The following is a 23,477-nucleotide window of genomic DNA, read 5'->3' as shown; positions in this document are numbered from 1 at the left end:
AGTTTTGTTATTGTATGTGCCCAGGAAAGCTATCAATCACGTCTGAATTGCTCAGCAGCAAACTTCTTTGTAATTCTGGCATTACTATCCCTGGGAACTGCACTTTTCAGTGTTAATCCTGTTGTTTTAATGTCAACTTTCAGGCATGTAATTTCCAGGCTAAACAAACAAACATGCAAAGCTGAAGTGAGCATCATTTTAACACCTACCATCAGCAGGGCTGGAGCCTTGTCAGGCTGATAGCTGCTACTTTAGTTATTGAAGTATTAAGAGCAGCAGCTGAGTGTTGTCTTTCAAGATGACCAGAAAGTGTTATGGGACATGTTCTTGGCATGGTATTTCACTTTGCAGGTCAGCATGATAAAATCTTGGTTTTGTATAATTAATGTACTGCAGTTGTATTGTCCATCATTCATTCAGATTTTGATTCGTCTCTTTCCTAATACTTGAGTCCAAATTTTATATTCCAACCCCAGTAATTTACCTGCTTGGAGAACATGATTTTTTACTTTGCGGACATCCCATCTCCCAGGCTTTCTGTCCCGTAATCATCTTCCTGGTGTGACAAATATTTCTTAGAATAAACCCAGGCCCATCTTCAGGTGTGTAATATAGAGACCAGTCTTAGGAGTAAAATCATCATTTACTCTCCTCTATGCACTCACTGCAGAAAGAGAAAGATAATTAAAATAATCTAAGAATACTTGCATATCTTTGATTATATAAGGAGTCTGAAGATATTTTACTCCTAAATGGACAGGTACATAAAGTTAGGAGGCTCAAATCTTTTCCCAATATATTCTTCTCTCATTGTTCTCTCAGTAGCTGCATCTTTCTCTAAATTGCCTGAAACCCTGAAGAGAATTCATTGAAGAAATAATATTGGATAAGCATCTTTTTTTTTTTTTCTTTTTCCTGCCAGTTCAAGAGTCTGGCCTCTAGTACACACAAAAAGCCTTTGCAAGGAAAATACTTCTGTGTTCTTGTACGCCTGATTCCAAAACCAGCAGTGGTATAAGTACAAATCTTCCAAGGACAGGAAGAAGCAAGGTGTGCAGAAAACAGTAGGCTTGTCTGTAAGTTGAAAAATGATCTTCCTCTCTCTGGTATCAGTGTAAGACAATAAACATAATTAATGCAGATTAAAACTACTGGAAGCACACTTCTAGGCTTTAGATTAAAAACCATGATCAAGACAGCACCCACAGCTGTATAGCTAAGTCTTTCATTGCAACACAAATAAAAACATACTGAATCTTCAGCTTAATATAACAGCAAAGAAAGGAAAATGATCTCTTAAAAAATTCATTGAAAGTTCTGTGCTAAGATCACCTCAGCATATATACTGAGCATTATGTAAATCTAGTTGCCTAACTGCACCATTTTTTATGTGACTGAAAACTTGTAGGAAGCTTGATTTAAATACGCACATCAAATTTTATTACTTTTATAAGTGACAAGGGCCTATGCAAAGCCATAGGTGATAAATACACTACTGTATTACATTTTCCAGTATGTATATACATATATCTTCCAGGGATGTGACCATGGCATGTCCTTCATGATTTTAATGCTATCTGCTGTCATAAATATTCCTGTTGTGTGCTAACAGCAGAGAAGGCTGAGCATGATTCATTGCATCTTCACAGTCATATAGGAATTTCCAAATTGCAGCAGATCCAATTAGTATCTTAAAACCTCTGATGGATTTACTGCAGATACTGTAATCTCTGTGCAGCTTAGAATACCAGCTGTGTACTGTCAGCTGTGAGGCCTGTTGCCTACAGGCTGCACATGTACAATAATATTTGGAGGCATAGTAAAATACTGTGACCAATTTCTGAAGGTATCTGTTGATCTACAGACAATGAACAATGCTCTATTACTGTTCAAATCACGGAGGAAAAATATTTCCCTTCTCAATCTGTGCTTTGTAAGGAGGAATCTTCTTGCACTTCTACTCTGTCTGTTTAAACTGCAAATGGCAGAGTCAAATCCTAAAAGTCTGAGCTCCCTGGGCAGTCAAGTTACTGCCTAAAGTACCCACCATAATGACATGACTGACATTGGGATTTATGACTTCTACTGTTACACATATTAAAAGGAAATGGATTTATAAATCTATAAGAAGACGATATAGCACATTTGAGACAAAGTTTTGACTGAAAATATGAATCTTGATTTAGATTCACAGATCAATGTCATAAGGTGACAAGTTCCAAAAGCAAGGATTGCATGCTGAAATCACCCAGCCTCCAGTCACAGAATCTGCCCACAAACAATATTAGAAGGACTCTCCTACCTGATGCCAGCCACTGCAATGAGACAGGCAGTCTCTGACACTACCAAATCATAAACATACCACACTTTTTAATGTCACATAAAAAACCACAGTTATCTAAAATTGGCTACTGGTTTATGGGGAAAATAAATACCTTTTAACTGATGAGAAGATGCATAAAGCCAGGAACCAAAGAATAAATATGTACTACCTGATATTTTTTAGACTAATGTTGGTACCTTCTGCATAATTACCTCATCCCAGTTATCTCCAAAGGAAAATCTGCCAAAACCATGTGCTTAATTAAATCATCTCTAGTTCCTAGGCTACACTTCTCCTGCAACTAGAAGTTGAAATCAGGGTCTTTGTTTCTCTTTATTCTACTGTTGAACAAAACCAGACAGTCTTGTACCCACATAAATAAATGTGGACTACGTGCCTGGAGATTTTGGTCAATAAAATGACTAAGTTACTCTTTCAGCTTGAGTGTCTAAGCTGTGATGGCTGATTACTGGAAATGACTTCACAGGAGCACAGGATGGAAATTTGGAAGTTGAACAGGATACACTTGTTTTTTAGCTCTTGGAGATCTGTATAATTTTTATACTGAGGAGAGAGAGAGAAACAGTAGCACTGAAGCCCTTATTTCTGTATATAAGAAATCAATGTAATCTGTGGTGATGAACCAAACAGAGGAAGCAAATTTCATATTTTAGTAGAGGTTGAAGTATATGACAACAACTTCATATATATGTCAAAATACTTTTTTTTGACAAGACAGCAAGCTGTGTTTTCTGTATCGCTGAAACTGGTAATTCATCAGTCAGACTCCTCTTTCCTTAAACAAACAAAAAAATCCATTAACTTCAATACTTTTACAACTAAGGTAAAAGTCTTGGATTTCACCAATCCCCAAATGGGATTTTACCATTGTGTTTGTAGAGGAAAAAAAGACCTAAGTCCCATCAGGCAATGTTACCTTCATGCAGTTTCTACTATGCAGTGGAAACCAGCATTCATTCTGAGCAATCAGAAATTCAATACAATATGAAAAATAAGGAGAAAAAAAAATGTTAACATCTTTACAAATCTATGCTGAAGGTATGCTTCAAGAACTTAGTTATTATTCTGCCTCAGAAACTGCAACATACTTTCAAATCCCCAAGAAATCTATTCACAGATTTGTCATATCCATTGGAAAAGATATATTCTTCACATGAAAAAAGATATATTATTTAAGTTTTTACTTAAATAATTTAAGTTTTTAATTAAGTTTTAAAGTTTTAAAAAAATTTAAGTTTTAAATTAAGTTTTTACTTAAAGTATTTTCTTAATAGAGGAAGTGCTACTGCATCTGTATAATTACAGTGAGGCTTGCATGAAGGGAAAAAGACAAAATATGAAGCCAATCCTTTCATTGTGGCACTTTGAATCTGAATACCTTTGTTAAAATCAATATCAATAAGAATACTTGGACTCAGGGTCCCAAGTAAACTTACTGTTAATGTTCATTAAGAAGAGAAGAAAAGAGGTAAATGAAGAAACCTTACATAAACCTGTATAATTATGAAAAATCTATGTCTGATCCTCACAACTTTCTCTCTCTATAGGCATTCAGTAGTTGAGTAGTCCTCAGAGAAAATAAACATTTATTTCAAACTCAAAACACCCCTTTGGAAACTATTTATTCACGATCACACCGTTTTATCTGAGAAATACGTGCCTGAAGTAGTTCTGCCTGCAAAGTATTTATGTCTGTATAGATGTTCCATTTTCTTGCTATAAAAGTAGAGTGAATAATTCAGCTGTTCTTTATATTAGTAAGTCTCTTCTTTAGCATTTCTTTGCTTTTTTCTCTGTGGTAACATCCCTTTTTGTTATGATACTTTGTCAGTACTTCTATTATACAGTCCCTGGTTTTGATATGTTACATTTTAAAATGTTTGCTTGGTTTATAGAGAAGTCTTATTACATGTAGTTCATGTATTCAGTGAACAATTCAGTTTTCAGTTGTTGCAAAAGCTCCAGTACTGAAAAATTCCGTTTTTGAAGTAAATGGCATTTGAAGTTACTTGTCAAATTCAGAGCTGATACAATGTCATTGAATTCAATAGAATTACGCCTAGGATATAGATAATTTGTTTCATTATTCAGTAATGATATAGATATCCTCTAAAAATCTTGCACTTTATCAGTGTTTTTTAGGTCACAGATCTTGGGTATCTAAATTTTTGTATGTTCATCTGAAGATACTGTCAACCCTAATTCTGCAGAGATATTGAACTTTGTAACTTCAGTCAACAGCTATGGGATTTTGGTTCATAACATTGTAAACTGGGTACTCCTAATGGTGGCTCTGAAGATCTTAGTTTTTTTTGAAAATCTGGATCCCAGCTTTCTGGTTTTTGCTTGCGTTGCAAGTTGCAAGGAGATAGACATGTAGTATAAGCAACATAAGGAAAAAGGGAAGGCAACTTGAAACAAAAAAACTACAAAATTATAGCAGCTCTGCTCAGGGGAAAAAAATAACTACTTTTATATTAACTGTGCTTACACTCTGTGTCACAGACTTAACTGACACATCATACACAAGGGAAAAGAGCTATTTAAGTTACTTAGCAGCTATTTGTTTGCCTACAGCTGTAATTTCATCAGAACGCTAGGAGCTCCAGCTGAAGGTTATGAAGTTAATCTATTATGGCAATTTGTTTTGAAGATAGAAACAGACCTTAAAAATAATAGTTGGCACTTAGCAGATCGCCCTGCTACACCTCTGGAGAAATTGTCCAGTTCTCTCTTTATTAGCATGTACATAAATTAATTATGGGGACTCAAAAAGCCTTAAAAATAACACTGCTAATGTCAGTGGCATTACAGTGTTTTCTCCTACACAAACACAGCAGTGTTACGGGGAGGTCTGTGAGGACAAATGCCCCAGGTGTTCTGAATTCTGCCTGATGTGAGTACCAGCAATGTGGATGTTCTGTTGGCCCAACGGCCTGGTAACTGTTGTGCAAGAAAAGTGCTACCAAAAGTATTTCTTCTGAGGATTGATGTTGCTAAGGCCTTGGGTAGAGGTGATAGAGGGTATGTAGGAGTTCCTCTGCAGCTACACTGCTACTGCTCCAGTCATGTCCATTCCACGTTGGGTGGTCTGGAAAAGCTGTACCAGATACAGTGAAGGGCTCAGAGTGACTTATTTGTGGAATACAGGGGTTCAGGAGGTTGGTAGCTTGTAACCTACTCAAAATGTTTTACCATTGTTTGTAACTCTTCCAATAAATATTTACTAGGGGCTGAAAAGTATCAGGCTAGGCATCAAGTTAAGAACATTTGAGGCTCACTTATATGTTCTTCTCGTCTCCTTCCCTCATTTTTCTCTTGTTTCTGTACCCTTTATACAACTGTAATTTTGGATTCATAGTCTCTTTTTCTCATAAAGATAATTGCCATTAATTTGAGCAGAACTTCTTGCAGAGTGTGATGTAGAAGGAAACTTATTTCTTCATATTGCAATTTTACTGATGTAATAAAATTAATTTTTTTTAAAGTGATTTTTAAATGAGATTTTTTTAGTGAATTACTGTAGAATAGAGCAGAATTTTCTTGAGAAACATTAATAAAAATAACAGCTATAGGTCTTTAATCCGAGAAGTGCTTGAGGAATGTTTCATTGCCTTTTGGATGTTATTTAATTAAGAATTAAAAAACTTTATTTGTAACTGAATTACACAGACAATATAGTTGGACTACATTGCCTAAGTAAGGTGCATGCTGTAAGATGTATCTCTTTTGAACTGTACTAGATATTTTTCTAAAAAGCACTTAACTTTATGAATGTGATACTGCCTTGCTAACTCGCAACAGTTTTATCTTCAACCAAACAGTATATATTGTAGGGCTATTTGAATGTTACCCTGGTTGTTTACATGTTAACTTCTTGGATCTAGGTATGCACTTGATTCTGAGGTTGAAAACCACTAAAACAATTTTGGGGGGATCTGAAAGCCATGTGAGTAAATAGTGTTTTTCTAAGTTACTAACAATATTTTAAGTATCATGATTTACAGTTAATACTTCTGTTGTATGTCAGAAGGCCCCAAATAGAAACTGAAGCCTTTTGTGTAGGTGTTACATGCTGTCAGAAATCATTCCTTTCCTCTTTACAAGTGCTGGGGGTGAGATGAGTATTTTGCTTGGGATTATACTGACTGAATGAAAGACAGTTAAAAGTCTTAGGTACTATTTATATCTTATACAGATCTGCAAACAAGGCTTACCTGTACTATGTAGGTCCAGATCTAGGTGCCAGTTCTCTTTACAGCAAGCATTTCAGAAAAGATGAAGAATTATATCTTATAAATATATATTATATTCTGCTTGGATTAGAAGGATGAAAAAAGCTTCTTGTTAACCGCATATTGTCAAACAGAGGGTCTGGTCTGGTCCCTTGGCATCCTGAGCTCTTGTCTTTTTTCATATGTGTTATTTAGGCTTTTTTTTTTTTTTTTTCCTCCCCTAACGCAACCTGTGTTATAGAATGTGATGTTTCAGTAAGAGCTATGACAGCTCTGGATCACTATAGGACTGTCTTGGATTGGGAGGGCAGAAGAGAGTGGATTTAGGTTAATATAAACACATGGAAATAAAGTAAATGCTAAGTTAGTCTGAAAAAATTTATGAATTGTATGTCTTATTAACTAAAATACACAGGAACAGATAAATGCTGATTCGAACTTACAGGCCAGTATTCTGTCTGCACATTTATTTTGCCTGTAGAGAGAAGCGTCCTTCAGAGGAGCATGGTAGTGTGGTGAATATGAATGGATGATATCCTCACTTCTTGGGGGTCTAGCCTAATATTCAGAGCCTTAAGATCAGAGATAATTAGTGTTAGAATATCACAAGAATTAAACATTTTGTTGAGAAAACATAAATTTATACTTTAATGTAATATTAGAGGTAATACAAAGGATCTTTCCGAGCATGATGGTTCCAGGGAGAAAATGAGATACTGTAATTACGTCATTCTTAGTATGAGAAAAACTAAATATTAAATGATCGTGAGTACCTTTCACCTGAGTAACAGAGTGGTGAGCATTGGGAACAGCTTCCCAATAAGAATTAGAGTAGTGATGGAAAGCCCTAGCTACTTTAAAGTGTTACATCATTACCTCATGAAAAGCACTGCATGACATAATGGCCTCTGAAAGCAGACTCTATGAACCTGGCAGGCCCTCCAGTCCCAAGTCCTTTTTTTTTTTTTTCTTTTAGCATTTGATTTCTGCTTTTAAGTGTATGTAAATTTTTTTAGCAAAGGTACCATGTGTTACTAAACACTCCACCATATGGCAGGCTAAGCAAAGGCAAAGGGAGCACAGTACTACTTATTGCCTCAGCTTAAGACTTCTGTGCTAGACCATGTGAAAATGCTTCGTATTTAGTTTGTCAGCTATGTTTTGTCATGGTTTCTGTAGGAATGGAGGAATAACGGTGTTATGATTAAGCTTAATTTAACAGTGCAGTCCCTACTGGGTAATGACATTTCTCCTCATCTACATTCAGGTGAACAGAATGCATTTTATTAGGTGTGGTTGTTTCAGACTTTAGACTGGGCTGGCTATGCTGAGAAGACTCAATTCATGGCTCAGATGGCAATACAATTACTTTATCTGTCAGCAAGAAATCAGTCTAAAACTACCAAACCATCATCTCGATTAAAACTTCCAATTTCAATTGTGTTTGATATGGTGTCCTATAAAAGATCTCTGTCCATTACTAATCCTTGGATTTTCCTAGTCTCCTGACAAATATCTCTTGAAAGCCTATTAGAATTGATTAGGATACCACCAATCCTTGGAAAATAATAAAGGCTTATCTTATGTGCTTTTGTTGTACATCCACTTGCAAAAGACCACAATGACTTTCTTAAAAGGGTGAGAATGTTGGCAACATATATATATTTATCTTGAAGCATCCTATAGATCCTATATATGGAGACAGGTTGTTTACTCTATGGAAAAAATCATTTCTGGTAGATTCTTGGCACTTTTTTTCTGAAAGAGCAAGAGCTATACAGATGCTTAATAAAAGACAATTTTTTCTTTTAAAAACTGAACAATTAACTGTGTAGGATTCAAATTAACACACATACAAAAGAAACATTGTATAAAATGAAGATACTTTCAGTGAATCAAACGAAGACAGACAAAATACAGGACCGAATGTACGGAAGAAACTTCTCCTGATGTCAGTTGTCCCATCTGATCTAGGGAACAGCATTTAAATTGTCATTGCTGTGGATCCACATTCTGTATAACAGAACTAGTACTTTACCTGAAAAGGATGTCGGTCTCTTACTTCAACTTAAAATACTCTTCAGTTATTTCAGATGGAATAAAATCTAAAAATGAGAAGTCCTTGCAAGTCCTTGCAAGTTCCTTGCATCATGTATTTGCTGTTCTAAGAGACAATCAGTTCTGTCACACACATTCTCTTGCTTTGATCAGCAGTGGAGAATACGTTATTTCTATTTGACGTCTTCCTTTTTCTTACTGAAAACGTATTTCAGGATATATAATACCATGGAACCAATATGTTTTTCACTTGGTATGTATGTTGAAATCTCACTTTAATAACAGAAACTATAATAAATAGTCAGTTTTTTTTAAACGAAATACTCCATAGATCTCATCAGAGTACTTAAGATAAACTAGTTTCAGAGAAGCTTGAACCTTATTCATGTTTGTTTTATACCAGCATATGAAAAATACTGTTTCGCTGGCAGAAACATTCACAGAAAGTGAATGATAATGCAATATGGAGGAATATTTGTAGAATGTTTAAATTTGTAAAAGTCGGTATTTCAGCTGCCTCAAACATTCATTCAGTTAGGAACTGGTGGCATATTACTTTTGTGCAGTATACTACAAATTCTGAATATTTGTGACCAATTCCTTGTGGAGAAAATATTCAAATACAGAGTGAACATGAAAACATTGTGATTTGTTCTGAAGAACCTGGAAATTAGAGGGGAGGAAAAAAAAAAAAAACAACTTGCAAACCAGTCTCTTACCTCACAAAGTTTAAAAAAAAAAATTAAAAAATGGATCACCTCTCCAACAGCCATTTTGTTTTGTAAACCTCTGCGGATCCCCAGGATTAACGAAAGGATGGACTAGAGTTTTCTGGCAGAGCAAAGACTGAGTATGAACTGATCAGCAAGGTGCTGCAGTACAGCCAAGCTCCTTGGTATTCTCCTCTTGTTTCAGTCTTCCGTTGTGCTGCTCTCTTCAACATTGCAATACAGAATTGTTTAGCAGTTTGAGTAAGAATTAGAAATAAACCACTTTGCATAATCAGTAGTTTCACTTAAACTACAACTTATCCCAGAGGTGATCCCTTCTAAAAAGCTGATTTTCCTTTATTTTCACAATGTACACTCAAGCTTCATATTAAAGAATTTGCAGCATTGAGGATGACAAGGTGCTGTGTAAGTACGAATGATGATGATGACTATTTAAGAAGATCGTCCTTTCTGTTCTACAAAGCTCTAGCAAGCCTTTTGATCAGTTTATCCAGCACCATCTTATCTGTTTCTGTGACAAAAATAGTATTTATTTGCTAGTTCATTCAAATTGGGATGACATTTATCATTTTATTGAAATGGATTAATGAATGAATTTCTACCTGCCAAATACTCTTCTTCTATTCTTTATCACAAAATTCCCAGTAATGCCAGTGAGATTTACATTGGTGCTGGAAGGAATAAGGATTTTTAATTAATATTTCAGTATTTAGCACAGTATAATTTAGAGGTTCTTAACTGCCTTCAGCCATGCTAACTGAAGGAAGTTAGATTTGTATGCATACATCTGTGGGTGAATTTGGTGAAAATTAAATCCTTACTGAAATACTTTTCAGAAACATAAATCCCATTGTCATTGCATAAAAGTTGCTACCCCGTCACTGGAGTGACTGATAAATATGTCAATAAACCATCAGTGCTCCTTCTCAGTGTGAATAGCTCAGTGAGCCCTCTTTTGCCTTTCAAATAAAGCAGACTGGTCTCCCACTGTTGCCACAAAATCATCCTTTACACTGTTCCACCTTTCTCCCCTGAGCCACAAACTCTTAACAGTAGTCCTATCTACTCATGCATGTGGCACTTATTATTCCACTCAGTCTTCATGTTTCCCATTCAGCCCTACAGCTAAGCATAAATCAGCTAGTTTTTCCCCATGGACTAGGAAGTATTAATGCCAGAGAAGTCACCCATCAGACACCTAGTCAATGTTCATTTTTATTTGGTTTCCAGATACCTTGAAAAGATATATAACACTGCTCTGGATCAGACCAGTAGGTTGAAAAGATCACATGGTCGCTACTGCCTCTTCATCTTTTGGAGTATTATAGTAGTGGATTACGTGATATCAATCATGCAGAGTTATGCGCAGTACATGGTGTTTTCTATTATATGCTTTCAAGTCAATACAACTGAAGGTTTGTAGTAGTTACTCAGTGTGTAGTCTTACACATAGTACCTTGTGGGAGTAGCTGTTAGCAGACCACAGTTGTAATTAGTTATCATTTCATATTCTGCAAATGTCTATTCTGGAAACTGTTGATTTTGTTTGAATTACACAATTAGTTTTTCAAAATTACGTAGATTTCTACAGCTGCTCAGATTACATTTTTTTTTTTAATTTGTGTAGCAAAGTCAGGTACTTTGTAAAATAGCATATTATAATATGGAAGCAGCAAAAGGATGTCTCTTTCTCTATAGGTTTTTATTAAGCTAGATTCCTACAGTCTTTGGATAGATTGCTACATCCATCTTAGGCGAATTATATTGCAAGCTGAAATCCACTAAAATTCTCATACTCTCACAATGCTATTTTGATCTGGCATGCATTGGTTGAATCCCGGTGTCTGTAGATATCACTAATGAATTTTGTTTCCCCAGTGAACCAACTGGAGAGAAATCATTGTCTTCATATGTAGCAGATATTGTTACTGGAAGACCTACTGCCTACCTTGCACAGCTTATTGCACATTTACTGCCTCTGCATAAATCTGAAACGCACAAAATAAGATGATGTGATCTGGGAAAGTGATTTCTACAAGTGGGCATTTCTTTTGATGCAGTCCAAACAATGAGCCACACGGATCAGTGCTAACTTTGTGCAGGACTAGTGTTAGGGCCTCTGCACTGTTCTTCTGCTGCAGTGCAGAGGTACCAGAATGACTTTGGACATAATCAATTGCATCCCAATGGGTTTGTTATTCTGGTTTCAGCACCAGCATAGCCACAACTAAGAGCAGATAAGAGAAGGAAGAGGTAGGATCCATGCAGTGGCAAGGGGAAGGCAGAAGCATAATCAAGGAAATCTTAACAGAACTCCTTAGGCTTTGGTAGGCTTAGGACAGATTTGTAGCTGTCAGAGGAAGGACCAGGACTAGGTAGACCTGTATTCAGTGAATCATGGGACATTGACAGTTTTTTCAGCACAGGCTTGGCTAGCAAAAGGATGATCTAGCAGGTTTAGGAGTGTAAAGAGGTCAACAATATACAGGCTAAGTTACCATTTCAATTTCTCCAGATATAAAATGATGATGCTAATTTTTACTGACTTTAAAAGCATGTTGAAAATTGTACATCAAATGTTTGTTGGATTTTTTTCCTTAAGATTATGCTTCCTAGATGTTCTTCATTTTTTTGCAGTGACTTTCCTTACTTAGGTGGAAATAGAACTGAATACTGAAATATTCACAGGTAGTTCAGAATTCAGACATCTCAATTGCCTCTGAGATGCTGATATAGCAATGGGTGTAACACACCTCAGCTTTTGGAAGTCCTTTCCCTCCTGCATTGCTTAAAGTATCCTCTGAGGTTTCCTTTAAATTATGCAGTGACAAGATGATTGTGGAGTATTGATAATTAAGAGAAGAATCAGTTATAAAAGGATTGCTCTAAAATGCATGTTATAGAACACATCTCTGTGCACCTGTGTGGGCCAGACCTTTGCCTGGAAAAAAAAATTAAAAAATATATAATTAAATAAAAATCAATCTATATTTGCACTGGAAACTGAAGAAATTGCCTTCAGACCAAATTAGTATGGGATTTATTTGGACTCACCATGGCTATCTCTCAGGCAAATTTGGAGAACTCCACAAGAGTTGCTCCCCTCTTCCAATGATTCTTATGAGTTCTTGCATAGCTCTTTCAAGGAGAGATCCAAGAGAATTGATAGCCACAGAAGCACCAAAAATTTGTGTATTAGCTCCATTGTTAACTGTGCTCTGCATTGAGATAGGGGTTTTAATCTCTTGTTTATACGTGAAGCAAATGATGTATCCCTGCACAAAACTGCTGCAAGCTTTGCTTCCTCTTTGAATAAGTTATGATTTCACAAGGAAAAAAGTTCATTAGGTTTACATTTCTTTTTAAGTAGATTCTTGAAGAAACTTAACATTTTTACAAGGCTTTTTATCATTCTAATTGATTTCATTAGAAACATTCAGACATCTTGAATTTTGTAAATAATTTAAACTCAGTGCAGTCATTGTAAATAATTTAAACTCACTGCACTGATGAAACTTGTTTTTTTCCTAGTTCTTGGTCTTTTTTGCTGTTATTCCTACTGAAAATATGTTCTGCAGTAAAACAGATGACAATCTTTTTCACATTTTCATTTTTTCTTCCAAGGTCTCTTTGTCTGTTTAATTTCTTTAGCCATTGCAGTATTTTTCCCCTCAGCAGAAGAACTGCTTGAAGCATGTTACATGTGTATCAATTCAACTAAAGTGCTGAGAGAAAAGTACAAAAATTTCACAGCCTGTGAGTTTCCCTATGAGCTGAGGGGTCATTACAAGATATGATGCGAGACATTATGTTTGCAGTGTGCACTGGTAAGTCGGCCCAATTACCATGTATTTTGAATTTGATCTGCTTGGTAAAAATGTATATTTTTACGTAGTAGTTCATGCAGAATGTTCTAAAGTGTTTATATTGAGATGACATTTACTATAGTAGGGGTATTTACACAGTGGAAATGAACAAAGGCTGACATTACCAATATTAAAGGCAATAGAGCTAGGTGAAATACAGCAGCTATTTCTGAGAGCCATTAAATGTTTTGCAAGAGAGAGAAAAAACTGCAACAGAAGTGACTACAAGGCGAATTTAAGAAGGCAGACAATAAATGATGCAGTCAAGGCAAGTTTTGAGTTGTTGCAAAAAGGACCACAGAGGACTGAAACAGCTTGCACTAGACTGATGGGGCATATGGGATAGAATTGTACAGTGATGAGACAGAATTAGATTGTATTGAAAATGTGAGACCATCACAGGTCATCCTGGTCTTGACCATGCAAGTATAGGCATGAAGTGCTGCTATAGAAGCCCAAGGTAAAAACTGCATGAGAGTGCAATTCTATCATAAGGATGTAGTCCTGAAAAGCTGCTCTCCACAGGTGGAAATTAGTTATAGTAGGGGAACACTAAGCTAGCTCTTTGCTAGCATAATGAGGATTGCTAAGAACACTGTTTAGTAGTCCCATTTGTTTTTCCTATTTTTATGCTACCAGTTTATGCTAGCAGGTGCTCCCTTGATTTATGTACCATTGACCGTATTGAAAAGCTTTGCAGGAGTTTATGGATGAAATACTAAACCTAGGAACATTGATATAAGTTAATCGCCTTGTATTTTCTTATACAGAAATTTTCTTAATATTCTGAAAGCTATTAGTGACCTTATTTGTTAGTTAGAAAGAACAATAAAGGCAGGATAGCCTGTCAATTCAGAGTGTTCAGTTGTAAAAATACATACCAATCAAGCAGCTAGATTGTAATAAGATTCTAACTTAATAAAATGGTAGTAATTCTGTTGTAAGTTTGTTGAAAATGATTTACAAATCCATTTTAATGCATCAGTTGGTAGGGCTCAGAACTGCTTACATGTCTATTCAGGGTAGATCATATAAGACATAAAAGGTACAATTCAGTGTGTTTTTCTCTGAGTGATACTTCTCAACAAAATTCCTCCCAATCACCTATAAATCTAGCAAAAGCAATAGGTATTAATTAGACATTACAAATATATTTATGAACATATGAATTTGCTTGCATGTAAAAAAATAATAGAAAAAGCTTTCTTTTTTTCTTCTAAAGCTTTTGCCTGGGCCTTCTACTATAAGGTAAGAGATAAAATTAAACCTCTTGCAGTATCCTTTAAATGTCAAGTTATATATTTTAGTGTGTACTAGTGAGAAAGGACTGGCTCTATCCTCTCTGAAACATGCCGTTAAGTAGATGAAGACAGTCCCTTCATCTTCTCCAGATTCAAAAATCTGGTTTTCTCAGCCTCTTTTCACATGTCATGTGACCCAACTGCCCAATTACCTTAAAGGACCATTATTTTGAATGCCCTTTTTTGTGAGAGAATTGGGGAAGGGATGGTTGTTTGTGTTTTATGTATTAGGAAACAGCACTTGGAAGAGCTTTCTGCCTTTTTCAGAAAATGTTAGGTAGACCAGTAGCTAATCAAATGAGAGCCAAGTTTCATGATCATAGACTCTAGCATTTCTAACTTTTGCATAAGACCACTTGTGATTCCTGTAGGAGAAAATAAATTCAGTTCCTAGTAGCTATTCAAATTTCCTTTATAAAATCTGTCATGACATATTTCGTTTTTGTCCAAAGTGGAACTCATTCCAAACCAAGCCACCCTGAGAACCAGCTAAAAGCAAAGATCTTTAATAGGATTTATTTTTCCCATGTTTACATTACAGCCATCACTATGAAAAAGACTACAAACAATGTAAGTCACTTCCCAATAGCACAGGCTACATATTTCACATATACATGATGAGTCAGTGACTTATCATTACTGCAGTGACCTGCAGGTCTCTTGCTATCTCACAAGCATACAGGGAGAATTAAAATATGGTTTTGTGTGTTAAAATCTCTGTATTTTAAAAATTAAAATAATCAATGTATAGACCAGTAATCTACGCCAAAATTAGTCTCCTCGCTATTTTTCAGTAATAAAACCAGCATCATACGTGAACACTTGAGAATCCGTGAAATGTAGTATCATGAGCTGCTGCTTCTTCACAAGTAGCAAGTGGCTTGGAAGCCTTATTTGCATAAAGATGCGTCACCATTGCCTAATTGTAGTATACGCAGGATTCAATTTGTGATAGATTGTTTCACCCTGTGATTTCAAGAGTAAGTGAAGCACAGATAAATTAGCACATCAATTGGATATGTCATGTTGAAGTGTTCATCTTCAGTTGTCAGTCTAGTGAATGATGGTGAGAGATTGTTAGATATGGGCAGTATTCCTTTCTCACTCTCACAGGTAACCAAAGAAGACTCCTCGATGTTTTTATTTTTATTTTTTCCCTTCTTTTTTGGAGGATGAAGCCTGTTCAAGGAAGGAAGAAAAAAACAGCCAGAGTTTACTGAGGCAAAGAAAGCATTGGAAAACACAACAAACAACAACAACAAAACAGGGAGGCAGTCTTACAATCCATCCTTTTCTAGCTATGTAAAAGGAAATTTTAATTTGGAGTTGTCTCTCACTGTCTGAAGTGATAGATCATCTGAAGCTCTCCATATGCAATGGACTCTGAAAAGCAAAAGACTAATTCTTCCAGTCTGTTACCTTACAGGCAACTATAGAAATCTTCCTGAATATATCCTTGACATGAAGTCATTTTCAGAACAGTGTTTTTTTCAGGTAGCTCTTCAAGGGATGAGGAAATTTTCCCTTCAGAGATTTGTGGCCTTGGAATAACCTCAGGGTGATTCAAGAACTTAAATGGAGTTTTCTGGGGTTTGGGTTTTGTCTTTTTTTTTTTTTTTATTTTTTTGGACTTAGAAGAGAACAGCAAAAAGATTATTCTTAGAATTGTTTAGTGCCTTAATGTGTCTAATTTACTTCATAAAATTTGATCATTTATTTGTTGTTGCAAAACCTACAGACACTTAATACAGCATTTCTTACTTGAGATTTTTCTATGATTCTTGGGATGGATATTATTATAAATGAGAGGCACAAAGGACAAAAGAAAATTTTAGATATGCATAATGCTGGCTGACCTCTTTATCCAGTTTATTTTATGTCTGAGGGGGTTGGTTCATTTACCCTCTTTTCTCATCTCAAGTCATGGAACCTATATGTACCTCTAGATTAAATTCAATTATAGCAGTCATATTTTCTCTGAAAAGTCAGACGAGGTTTTCTAAGATGCTAATGACACTGTAGCGAGAAGTACCAGCATTTGGTAGAGAGCACATTGATACCCACATCCTTGAGGTCAGCTCAGTAGGTTAAATTTTTGCAACTTTGTTAGTTAAGGATCTGATAACTTGAGAGAAAATACATGTTGGAAGAAAAATGTAAAAACCCTAGAAAAGAAAATAAGCTTTTTATTTCTTGATGCCTAACTGAAGGTACCAAAATCCATGTCTGAGAACACATTTGTGTGGTCCAAATGACAGAGATTTGGTCCTACATGTGAGGAAATATGAATGCAAGTGTTTGTGTCCCATCTTAATTACATTCATTTGCATTTTCATCCAATGCTTGCAGTCAACTATTCAACCAGTTCTTTATCTGACACTAGATATTCTACAGCACTGCCAATTAAATCATGAAGGTCAGCCAAAATACAGCTTGAGAAGTATCTTCCCCATTAATCCTGGCAGTTTACTTAATTCACTTCGGCCTTACACATTTTAGCAGTTTGGGAGATTCACAGCTTTACTGATTAAAGTAATAGAAATTGAAAGAAAAAAAAATAGGTGCCTATTTTATCTTTAATATGTCGCTGATAACACTCATTATATGGTTTAATGCCTATAGATATTTAAATACCACATGAATAAATAATATTTTCTTATATGCTTGCTATTTGGCATATATCTCCAAAGGTTTAGGAGTTGAGGATACGCTGCAGAAATAGGGTGGATTTCTATCAAACCATGTAATCATACAAAGTCTTGTCAAAGTAACTCTGTACAGAAATACACTAAAAGACAATATGTTTGTATGCTTCAGAAACTGTGTTTTAAACAATGTAAGATACCTAGTTTCTCAGTTGGATAACCTCAGGGTGCTAGCTCTTTCCAGTACTGCAGAGCACGAAGGTATCAGGAGTGAGTTTGAGAAAACAAAAGCTGTGACTAGTACCTCACGGCCCTCAGGATAAACGTTGACATGTACTTGTATGTAATTACCAGTCAGGTTGTACTTTTCAGGACTACCGTCCCTGTTGACACAATTACTCATTTTATCGCTCCACCTTTGCTCAATTAGCCCTGGCTGTCCTTGAAGACTGGTAGTATGAAAGCGTCTAATTTGCAAGGGTAAATCAGCTCTTAAAAACAATGCTTGTCTGTGCTGAGTAATGCTTAGTTAATAGGAACAAAAGGAGCCAGAGAAATGAAAAATCACAGTAACAGTCATCAGAAAGGCAGCGTTTGCCAATAAATAAAAACACTTCAGCTCAACTTTAAAATAATGTCTACCTTCTATTCTTCAGAGCAGTAATTGATCAAAGTTGGTAATTTATTGTTGAAAGAATTTCAAGCAGTTCTTCCAGGGCCAATTTCCCAGTCTAAAGGATTTCCTTGTCCAAAGTTATATACACTTTCTTTATTGTTCTTGCATATTTTAGCTTGAATAAGACTTCTTTATAGGTCAGTTTAGGAGAGTGTGGGCCCTGCTCCATAAAGGATGTGTGTGGTTTTGTGGGATATGTTGTCATCCACATGGAGACCAACTGAATGCTGAATTCTGTTGAAACAGGATGATTGGTTTTTATACTCACTTAAGCTTTTAGATTTTCAGAGGTTTCAGAGGCAATGGCTTTGTATTCCCTCATTATTAAAAACTGTGCCCTGGCAGCTGGGAGGGCCAACCATATCCTGGGGTGCATCAGGCAGGGCATTGCCCGCTGGCTGAGGGAAGGGACTGTCCTGCTCTCCTCTGTGCTGGTGCGGCCTCATCTCCAGCACTACTGTGTGCAGTTTTGGGCACCACAACATAAGAAGGACATAAAACTAGAATGGAGTGTCCAAGGGAGGGCTACAAAGATAATGAAGGGTCTGGAGGGCAAGATGTATGAGGAGTGGCTGAGGTCCCTTGGTTTGTTCAGCCCACAGCAGAGGAGGCTGAGGGGAGGCCTCATGGTGGCCTGCAGCTCCCTTACGAGGGGAGCGGAGGGGCAGGCGCTGAGCTCTGCTTTCTGGGGACAGTGACAGGACCCGAGGGAACAGCATGGAGCTGGGACAGGGGAGGGTCAGGCTGGGTGTTAGGAAAAAATTCTTCACCCAGAGGGTGGTTGGGACTGGAACAGGCTCCCCATGGCAGTGGTCATGGCTCCCAGCCTGTTGGAGTTCAAGAAGCGTTTGGACAACACTCTCAGACACAGGGTCTGATTTTTGGGTGGTCCTGTGTAGAGGCAAGAGTTGGACTCAGTGATCCTTGTGGGTCCTTTCCAACTGAGGGTATTGTATGATTCTATATTTTAACTCTAATCTGAATCTGTCAGATTCAAAATATTTGCTTGTATATTTTGACAGGTGTTTTGCCTTTTTCCTTTTTTAGACTATTTTATTTTTTACATTCCCTGTTTAGATTCTTGTATTTTCTGGCTGTGTCACCTCTTACTGACAATTTGATACAAGATAAATGGACTTGCTTACAATTGTGGGTCTGAAGCAGATTTTCACTGTTCTTCACAGGTGTAAATTAAAAGTGTGAGATACAAAACAACAGAAGTCTAGCCGTGTGAACTGCAAAGATATCTAGGTGCAGTGAGAGGCTGACCTTTTAATAGTTTTCTTTGTTATCTTCCCTTGAAATGTTATCCACAGTTTGGTAGCCATGTCTATGTCTTGGATATTGCTGTGCGTAAGTGTGCTTTTGAACAACCAGTCCGAAGTACAAAGCATCATATGATCTAGGTGCCCACAAGTTTCTTCTCTGCTCCTGATATCCACAAAAATGAAAGGCAAGCATATAGGCCATACAGGAGTGTCAATGTCCTCCAAACAGGTGACAGCTCTGGATGATGATGATACATACCATCTTTGATCCCAATGCGCAAATACCAGATTCATCTTGTTTTATTGCTTTCTTGACATAGATGGTGCAGATACCATCAGCTGACAACCATTGAACAGAGTTGCATTTTGAAATTAGAGATTTTGCCACACAGACGTGGCTCCACTCTTTAGTCAAGCAGGATCCAGCTACTAATCCAAAGTTAATAAAACTTGAGTAGATATTGTGATGAGACAAATTACGTGTAATTTTGCGTCAAAACCAAAACAGTTATAGATTCTTCTATGACTGTAGGATCAAAAAAAAAAACACAAAACAAAACAAAAAAAAAAACACACAGAATGCAATGTTTCCAAAATTAGAGTACAAACCTGTGAGGATCATATATTATGGACGATATTTAATGTCTACGCAACAGTGTATGTCCTGAAAAAAATAAGCTTTTGCACAGTTTGTCATGATATCAACATGACAATTAGTGTCTTCCAAGGATATTAGTGGGTGTATAGGATCTTGTAAAATTAATATTTGTGAGACTGAAGTGGTCCATTTATATTCTACACTATTTATATAGCATTACATTTTTTTTATCACCATTTAAAACGTTTGGTATGATTCTTCTATTTTAGTCACTTTGAAATAAAGCAGCTGACAAAACATAAGATTTTGATCATTTTCTATGCTTATCTTCCTGCTTAAAATGTATTCATATGCTCTTTAATATCAGTAGACCATATTGTGTCATCAGACTCTAAGAAGAACTTCTGATTGAAATCAATAGGGTGCATACTTAAACGTTGATGACATAACATCACTCAGTGAAACTAGCAAAAAGTTAGACAAGTACATCACATCTGACCATAATTAGTTTTATGTTAGTATTGCAGTTGTTAAAGGTACTGTGGCATAAATATTAACCATGACACACATAATTAGAATTTCATACCTTTATTTTGAAAAACAATTATGAAGTGACAATCTTATGTCATGACTGTAAAAAGTTATGCAGTGTACTAATCAGATAAAGTCAGGAATTGAGACTATTTTTTTTCACTGTTATCACTGTGTTGATGTTTTTGCTGGTTTGTTCTTCAAAAAAAAAAAACAGGCTTCATGAAAATATGAATGAGCGATATGTAGTCATATATGTGCACGTATGTTCACTGGACAGCATAAATAAGGCTGGAAGAGTACCAGAATATTGCCACATTGATCCTCCCCAACCCGACATAATTCTTGAACAACCAAAAAATGATAAATTGATACAGTTTCCACAACCAGACAATTGCTCAGACCTTGGATCTCCTAACCAGGAAGGCTAGAAGGTGTTTTCTAATACCTATTCTGAGTATTTCTTGCTGTAATTTAAATCTACTATTTCTTTAAATGATATTCAGAGAAACCTTGCAGAACATTTATTTGCTTCTTTCTAAGTCTTATATTTGCTCTGTTTTCTCTTCTGTAGACCAAACAGATTCATTTCTTTCAACTGTGTCTTGTAGATCATTTTGAGACCTCAGATGTTTTTTTTTCTCTGCACTCTTTTCTGCATCTTCAGTGCATACAGTGTTTAATTGTCAGCATCATACTCCAGGTGGGGCTTTACCAGTATTGAGTGGAGTAAAAGAAGTCTTTTGAGTGTTATAGACAAGAAGAGGTGATTACTATAGACTGGATTTGTTGTTGTTGTTGTTGACATCGTATTGCTGTTGACATCTGTTCAGATTCTCAACTACATTACACCCTAGGTCCTTTTTGAAGGAATGCTAATTAGGTGCTTTTCATTCCTTTGAACTTATGGGGTAAATATTTGTTGAATGGTATACTTGTTCTTAGTGAATTGCATCTGAAATTTTTAACACCATTTTTCCAATCTTCCAAAATCCCCTTGGATTCCCATCTTGTCATCCAGCACACTTACAGCCCAGCTTGTCTACAGTTTCATAGCATCTCTCTGCTATCTAAGATTAAAAAAAAAAGTTGACTTGAGGATTCAGTACCTATTTGCGTAGGATGCCTGTGGGTATCTAATAAGTGCTAGAGCTAGCTTTGGGCATGCTGTGTAATAATGATAGCAATATAACACAATTATGCATAACCTTTTGCACTGAAGTGTCTAAAGTGCTGCAAAAGCACATCAATTATGTGCAGAAACTTTCATGTCCCTTTCTGGGGAAAACTGAAGCAGCTTCTTAAAGATGCATGATAATATTTTTGTACGTAACTCAGAGGAAAAAATGAGGAGTAGAGTTAATCTAAACAGGGAAGGAGGAAATCAGTGGACAGTGCTACCTCAACTACACTATGTATTTTTATTTCTACATTGATAAAATGTATTGCAGAATTACTTCCTTCAAGGCCAGGATGTCTTTGTCTTTGTATGTCTTGAATATTGGCTTCTCGCTTTTTTCCTCCTGTTCTTTTTTCTCTCCTTTTTCTATTGATGGGTACTCACCTTAAAGAACTTTCTAGCAATGTAGTTTTGACCTTAATGCAACTTTGTATTGTTGGAATTTTACCTAAAGGCCTCAGAACTTTAATATGGAAGCCTTTTAACTAATAAAAAGGTCATTAAGTTTGTTTTAATTGTTTTCCCTAGGCAAAGTTTCTAAATGGATATAGTAGCTACTGCCTGATACAGAAAATGAGGTGTCTTTAAAAGAAAGCAAAGCACTGTCTATCTCATGAAAGTGTTTGAATCAGAATAATTTATGCTGGTCTACTTGAGAGAAGTTCTGAGTCTCATGCAAAACAAAAATAATAATCAATTACTCTGTGTACAGATAAATGTGAAACAGTGCATAAAGATTCAAAGTAGCATTATATTTTTTGCCACTGAAAGTGCTGATAGTCCCTGACCTCCAATAGTTCTGGGACAATAGTCAGTTCTTGGTTGCATTTATGATGTGTTTTGGGAAGCAATAATTTAGCTGGAAAATATCATAGGCAAGCTATTAATCTAATCAACTGAAGAAAGTAGGTACATCTTTGAAATCAACCCTGTTCTATCATGCTGGAATGTAGTTAGCTGAGGCAATTATTTTATTTTCTGTTCTTGCCCAACTCATTAATTTCCAACTTCGTAACAAGTAAACACATTTCATTTAGAATTTAAGATGTAAAATCAATCACTGTTTGGCAAAACACTGTAGGTAATATTATAAACACAGACCATTCAAAAATAGGTCCAAAATCAAGCTTTCAGGAGTTACCAATGTTATAATATAGAATGACTGGCCTTGTGCACAGAAATTTCAATTTCCAAGCTCCATTCCAGCGTGGTGGTTTTACAATAATGAGCAAGTATACTCCACCACAACTGCTGTCTCATTCCCCCTCCTCCAAAGGAACAGGGGGAGAAAATGTGATTAAAAAAAAAAAAAAAAAAGCTCTCAGGTTGGGATGAGGACAGGAAGACGGCTCACCAATTACCATCACAGGCAAAACAGCATAGGGATATTAATATAATTTATTGCCTATCACTAGAAGACTAGAACAGTAAGAAAACAAAAGCCAACTAAAAACACCTTCTCCCCATCCACTCCTCTACCTCCTCCCCCTGAGCAGTGCAGGAGAATGGGGAATAAGAGCTGCAGTCAGTCCCTGACACTTCATCTCCACTGCTCCTTCACGGTCACTCTCTACCTCTGCTCCACGTGGGGTCCCTCCCATGGGATGCCATCCTTCCTGAACTGATCCTGTGGGGGCTTCCCACAGGCAGCAGCTCTTCAGGAACTGCTCCCACATGGCTCCGTACCACGGGGTCCATCTGTCAAACTGCTCCAGCACGGCTCCTCTCCATGGGTGGCAGCTCCCCCTAGACCCCCTGCGCCTGCATGGGCTCCTCTCCACGGGCTTACAGCTCTGGCCTGGGGCGTGCTCCTGTGGGGGCTCTCCATGGGCCGCAGCCTCCTCCAGGCCACATCCACCTGCTCCACTGGGGGCTCCTCCACGGGCTGCAGTGTGGAGATCTGCTCCATGTGGGACCCATGGGCTGCAGGGGGACAGCCTGCTCCACCAGGGGCCTTGCCACAGGCTGCAGGGGAACTGCTGCTCCAGCACCTGGAGCACCTCCTGCCCTCCTTCTGCACTGACCTTGGGGTCTGCAAGGCTGG

The 23,477-nt window shown here is 36.8% G+C and overlaps 1 protein-coding gene across 1 annotated transcript in view; it reads left to right on the top strand.

Moving 5' to 3' along the window:
* The window catches only part of PLD5 (phospholipase D family member 5), a 326,396-nt gene that overhangs the window by 58,724 nt on the left and 244,195 nt on the right, over positions 1–23,477 (top strand). The window contains 1 exon segment of the mRNA XM_040551381.1: positions 6,232–6,293. The gene's annotated coding sequence lies outside the window, so the exon portion shown is untranslated.

The sequence above is a fragment of the Cygnus olor genome, chromosome 3, assembly GCF_009769625.2.
Source record: "Cygnus olor isolate bCygOlo1 chromosome 3, bCygOlo1.pri.v2, whole genome shotgun sequence".
Classification (NCBI taxonomy): domain Eukaryota; kingdom Metazoa; phylum Chordata; class Aves; order Anseriformes; family Anatidae; genus Cygnus; species Cygnus olor.
The sequence above is the reverse complement of the archived record's forward strand: the minus strand, read 5'-3'. Positions and strand labels throughout refer to the sequence as shown.